Source organism: Vombatus ursinus, unplaced genomic scaffold (genome assembly GCF_900497805.2).
Source record: "Vombatus ursinus unplaced genomic scaffold, bare-nosed wombat genome assembly UNPS02014812.1, whole genome shotgun sequence".
In the NCBI taxonomy this organism is placed as follows: domain Eukaryota; kingdom Metazoa; phylum Chordata; class Mammalia; order Diprotodontia; family Vombatidae; genus Vombatus; species Vombatus ursinus.
Window position 1 is genome coordinate 56298712 of NW_020954590.1, and position 6568 is coordinate 56305279.

At 38.4% G+C, this 6568-nt stretch overlaps 1 pseudogene; it reads right to left on the minus strand.

Moving 5' to 3' along the window:
• Nucleotides 1–5218: 5218 nt before the first annotated feature.
• On the minus strand, nt 5219–6263 carry LOC114053960 (annotated as a pseudogene).
• Nucleotides 6264–6568: the final 305 nt, after the last annotated feature.

Sequence of the window (6568 nt, forward strand, 5' to 3'; positions counted from 1 at the left end):
TGGCTTCTGCAGCAAATATACTTTACATACATTTTGCCCATATTCACTTCAGAGTCTTCTAGTAATAAGCCATTCTTCCCAATTAGAATTTCCTTCCTTGATTTTTCTGCCAAATGATGCCTTGTTCGTGCTTTAAAACACTGTTCAAAATTCACTCCTCTATGAAGCTAACATAGGCTATCATGACCTAGTTCTATTCATTCTGTATAATTCTCATATGTGAACTCAATTTGATTAAAAGTCACCACCTGCTCACATCATTCTGGAGAACAATTTGGAACTATGCCCAAAGAGCTATAAAATTGGGCATGCCTTTTGACCCAGCAAAGCCACTACTAGGTCTGTACCCCAAAAAAATCAAAGAAAAAGGAAAAGGATTTATATGTACAAAAATATTTACAGTAGCTCTTTTTGTGGTGGCAAAGAATTGGAAATCGAGGAGATGCCCATGAATTGAGGAATGGTTGAACAAATTGTGGCATATGATTGGGATGGAATACTATTGTGCTGTGGAAAATGACTGGAAGGGGGCATGGTTTCAGAACATGGTAAGTCCTACATGAACTGATGTAAACTGAAGTGAGAACTGGGAAATCACTGTGCACAGTTACAACAATGTTGTAATGGTGATCAACTGTGAAAGACTTGGCTACTGTGATCAATACAATCATCCAAGACAGTTCCAAATGACTCGTGATGAAAAAATGCTATTTACCTCCAGAGAGAGAAATGATGAACTCTGAGTGCAAATTGAAGTTTAATTTTCTCTCCTTATTGTTATATGGCTAACATGGAAATATGTTTTGCATGATTTCACATGTATAATTGATATCACATTGTTTGCTTTCTCATTGGGTGGGGAATGGGTGGGAAAGAGGGAAAGAAACAGTAACTCAAAATTTGAGAAGAAAAGAATGTAAAAATAAATAAATAATAATTAAAAAAAAGTCACTACCCACTATTTGCAAAGCATAGTACTCATTGCTGAGAGAGAAACAAATACATTTGCCTACAAAAAATTTCAATCAAAATATGGTGGGGTAGTAGCATTATCATATTATGTATTATGCATGACTTGTGTTTATTTCTTATTCCTCTATTGGACTGTAAGCTCCCAGAGGTCAGGGACTGTCCCTTTTCTTAGTGCTGTGTGTGTCCCAGAGCTTAGCAGAGCTTTCTACACGATTTATATTCTCAATAATTGCTTGGTGATTGATTGTGGATTGCAAGGTCTTTTGAAAGTAGGGGCCATTTTACTTACTTGTATCTGTCTTCGTTATCTCCAGTGCCTAGCATGGTGCTTTGCACTAGGAGACATTTAATAAGTTGCTGAAGAGCAATCTTTTTTTTTTAAACAATGTGCTGCCATGTTGAAGACTCCAAGTGATCAGGAACTTGTTGCCTGACTCCTGGGGTGGTTCATTCTGCTTCTCTACAGCTGCAACCACCAGAAAGTATTCTTTACATTGAGCTATGCCTCTGGAATTCCCAACCATAACTAACACCCAGTTCTGTTTTCTAGGGAAAAGTATAAGTCTAATCTCTCATTTCATGATTGCCTTTCACATGCTTTGTCTTCTTTGGGTTGAAAAAAATCCCAGTTCCTACAATCAATGCTTGGTTGAATTGAATTAATATACTAAAATATAAGAATGTGATACACGTGTAGGAAAGGTATAAAGTTCTTGAGATTTGGAAGGCATACTTATTTCTGGCTGTTGAGTGGGAGTGGGGGATGAGAAGTCTTCAGAGATGAGCTGGCTTCTGCTTTGGGCTTTGGATTTCAGCAGACTGATCTGGAAGGGGGAGTATATTTTAAGTGTAAAGGGTGCCATGAACAAAATCACATACACAAAGTCATAGGATAGAATGAGTTTGAAGAATGGTGAATCCTTACAGAGTAAGTAGGGTAGTTTGAGTTGAGGTTGTAGAGGGAGGGCAAGATCAGGTTGTTTAGGACCTTGAATAACAAGCAAAAGAGTTTGAATATTGTTCAATAGGCCATTTAAAGCAGAGGAGTAAGATGAACACATCTGGTGGTGATGAAAAGATTGGGGGGAGAGAATGGAGGCAGGAAGAGCTATTAGGAAGTTGTTGGGTATTAATGGAAGACCTGAGTCTTCCATTAGGGTACCACCACCTCAAGAGGGAACAATTAAGAGATAAATGAGAGGCAGCATGGTTTAGTGCAATACTGTCCAACTCAAATAGAAATGATCCCTGCAGGTCACCTAGTGACTGAGAAAATCACAAATTAGCATTATTTATGTTGCATTGTATTTTTGTTTTGTTAAACAGCTAGGTGGCAGTGGATAAAGGTGGACCTGGAGTCAGGAAGACTTGAGTTCAAATCCAGTCTCAGATGTTTACTACCTGTCTGACCCTGTACAAGTCACTTAACTTTGTTTGCCTCAGTTTCTTCAGCTGTAAGATGAGCTGGAGAAAGAAATGGCAAACCACTCCAGTCTCTTTGCCAAGAAGACTGCAAATGGGGTCATGAAGATTTAGACACAACTGAAATGACTAAAAAACAACAACCAAACATTTTCTAATTACATTTTAATCTGGTTCAGGCCGGACTATAGAGTGTTACTAAGTTCAGGCACTGTGTGTTTGACAACCCTGGGGTAACGAATAGAGTACTAATCTTGGACGTGTACTCTAAGAAAATGTACTCTAACACTTATTAGCTGTGTGACCTTAGACAAGGTCACTCTCTCTGAGCCTCAGTTTCCTCATGGTAAAACAGAGATAATAATTACATATAGTACTTACCTCACAAGATGGTTTTAAAGTTTAAGTAAGATAAAGTGTGTGAAATATCTTGCAAATTTTCAAGTATTATATTAATGTCAATTATTGTTAACATAATCATTCCAAGGTTTCAAATATTGAGAACATGGTTAAATGATAGCAACAGTGACAGAAAGAAGGAAATCAGAAGGAACAAAAAGATATTATGTTTTTGTTTGGGATATACTGAGTTTCAGGTCTGTATGGGAGATCCCATGTAGGCAACTGGGGGTGCAGAACTGGTGGTATAGGAAGTAGAAAGTTTTACAAGTGTGAATGACTGGGAGAGACAACAGTGCTATGGAAAGAGGGAAGTAGTTAGGAGAGGAGAGTGTGGAAGGAAAGATGATGAATTTGGTTTTGAACAGGTATGAGTGCTGGAAAGACATTGAAGTATATCTGCGTATCATCAATTGGAAATATGGGTCTGAGTTTGAGGGAAGGAAGGTACCTTCTATGTGTCAGGGACCATGCTACATGAAACAAGTCCTACTTGCAATGCACTTAAATTCTAGTAAGGGAGATGACAAGTACAATTATGAGTATATAGGCAATAAAGACAAAGGGAATAAATAGAAATAAAGTAGCTAAATACGAAGTTGTTTGAGAGAAAAAAAGGGAGGGAAGAGTGTTTGATAATGTCACAGTCTATAGATGGGTCAATAAAGAAGACTGAAAAAGTATATAAATTTAATTTATTGATTAGGATAGCTGTTTCTAACCTATAGGCCATGGAACTCTGGTGAGGTTGGGGATCTGGTTGTGAAGCTGATGAGAAATTGCCTCCTCATTAAATGATCCATTAGAGTAAATAGTAGACATACTTTCTGTAGTCTGAATAAATAATTCTTCACAAAATGCATTTGTGTAATTGCTATTTCAAATATATAGATAGATAGATACTATGATGAATAAAATGCAAATGCATTCAAAATTCTACTGAATTCATAGTAGTTTTTTGTATTTAGTGGCTTTATTGTATTGCAAGTATTTTCTCAATCAATGAATACAAGTAGTATAAGAACTGTCATGTGGGTTTCCACATAATTTTTTAATATACTGAAAAGAGGTCTTTCTACTTGAGAAGGTTAGAAACCATTGGATTTGGAGATCAGTTGTGACCTTTGAGAAAGCAGTTTCAGGTACATGATGGAGATGGAAGATAGAACACAAGGGATTGAGGAATGGATGGTTAGAAGGAAATAGGAGGCATATATCATAGACTATTTATTTTAGGAGTTTTATTTATAAGTGGCAATGTTGGATGGAAGCTGGAGGAGTCAATCGAGTTGACGGAATGAATTTTTTAGAACAGGGTAGACCTAAATATTTTTTATATATACAGAAGTAAGAGCCAGTGGAAGTGTGGAATGGGATATAATTAGGCACATTGGTGGAGGATTTAACCTTGGCAAGGAGTAGGTCCACCTCTTCCTCTGAGACAGGAAAGGAGAAGGAAAGGAAGAGAAAAAATATAGAGAAGTGAAAAAAGAAATCCTTTCTTTTGGGCAAAGATACAGAAGTCTTAGACGTGTGAGGAGGGAACTAAGAGGACTCACTTTGCATGGCCTTACCTTCTCAGTGAAGTAGGGTCATTTAGAGAAAGCAAGGGCTTGTTGGGGTTTGAGGAAGTAGAAGAAGTCTGCAACAGGTACTATAGGGAATGTGCTAAGGAATAGATAAGAAGTGAATAAAAAATTTGCTAAAGAACAGTGAGGGCCAATCTGAGGTTAGATAATGTGAATCTATAGTGGACACTTTGAATAGTTTTGTGATTTCTTTCAGTAGTTCTTGGTTATTTTTATGCTTGATTATAGCTTTACTTTGTTTTAATTCACTTTTACTTGTTTTTATTTCACTTGTTTATATTGGTTCTGTCTCCCTTTTTAATTACATATTCTGAGAGGACAGGATGTGAATTGACTTCTTTTGTAATTTCCCATAGTCAGCATGTACAATACAGCATAAGATTCAGAATCAGGAAACTTGAATTCTCTTTCTGGTTCTACTAACTTGCTATACCAACTTGAATGAGTAATTTAACCTTCAATCTGATTTTTCTTTCTTTCTTTCTTTTTTTTGTGGGTTACTGAAAACTCTTACTCTGCAAATAAAAACCAGTAAGGATTTGGCCTGTGGGCTCATCAGGGACTGTACCACAAATATATAGTTCTACATATTGTCACATGGGGGAGGGGGTGAGAAAAGGTCATCGTAGCCCAGTCACAAGATGACAAAATGAAATCTTCCAACAGAATGCCAGGTGATCAGCTACAGACTTTGGTGAGGAAGCTCTAACAAGGCAGTGAGGACATCACAGAGTTAGAGGTGAGAGAGGAGTTAAGAAGTAGAGACCCCTGCCAATAACAGAAACAGATGTGATACTTGGAACTATCCATTCTTAGGACTGGAGCCCTCCTGGCCATTAAACTTTCTTAACCTGAGGGGTTCTGAAGTCTCTTCCAGAAAATTCTTCAATTCTTCTTCAGTTCTGAGAATCTAATTACACTTGGCCAGATGCTCAGATCAGCAGAGGGGCACTGGTCTTGATCTGCCCAGGGCAGAGATCCACCACCAGGTCTGCAGTGAAAGCATCTTCAGTCTCCCCAGATCGATGGGAAAGGAGAGTCTCAGAACCAATCTGGTTCACTTTGAGTAGGAGGCAGTTGCAGGCTTTTTCATTCACATCCTTTTTAATGCACCTGGAATGGGTCACTGTGAGATCATCCCCTACCACCTTGATGTCTGCAGTAGCAGTGAAAAACTTTCAAACTTCCCAATCATCCTGGTGAAAGATATCTTTAATAGACACCACTTGATGGTCCTTGATGAAAGTCTTACATGAGTCCCCAGATTCATTAGAGTGACGTCTGCTGAAATCACCAAGAGCCTTCTAGTTCAAATCATATTTCCACAGCTCCAATGTTCATGACCTCCTTGAAGTCTGCTGATCTGATAGGGAGGTGCATGAATTCCTTCATTGTCAGCTTGTTATCAGCATGGGAGCCACTGTGGATCGGGAGCCACTGTGGATCGTATTGAAGGCTAGAACCTTGGTGGGATGACTTCATCATTGCCTACATGGTCAACAATGTGGAGATTCCTTTCTCTGCAGCTCTGGGATTATAAACAATAATCTCCAAATATGGCATTTGCACCAATTTTAGATTTATTCTTAGTGCTGTGTATCTCTAGCATCAATTTGTCAACCTCTTCCTGTTCCATAACACTTGGTTTCTTGCTACTCAGAGATGGGGTAATAGTTTTACTGACATACTCAACTGCTTTCCTTTCCCCAGGTAGTGTGTCTTATCATTATCTAGGAGCTCCAGGGCTTCATAGATGCTAGCAGAACTATTGCTGCACACAGCAACTTAGAAGAGACCTTTTGCAGTGCAGAGATTAACTTCAGTGGTGGTATTTCCATGGGAGATGAAGATCTCTCTTGCCTGAATCTTGAGAACAAACATGTTGGATTTCTGGTTGTGTGTCTTCCTCTGCTGGGCTCACAGAACAGAGGCTGAGGGGCCAATCTGATTTTTCTATTTATAGAATGAATATGTTGCTATTGTTCTCTCTTTTAAGCAAATAAAAGAATTGTGAAGAGTGAGATAATCAACTCTTAAAGTTTGAAAGAACCATAGTGACCCTCTTATCCTTCCAGTTCCTGAACAATAACCTCTTCTCCATCTGATCCAACACGTGGTCATCCAATCTTTGTTTAAATACTCTCAGTGAAAGAGAATTCACTGACTTCTGGGACATCCCATTACAT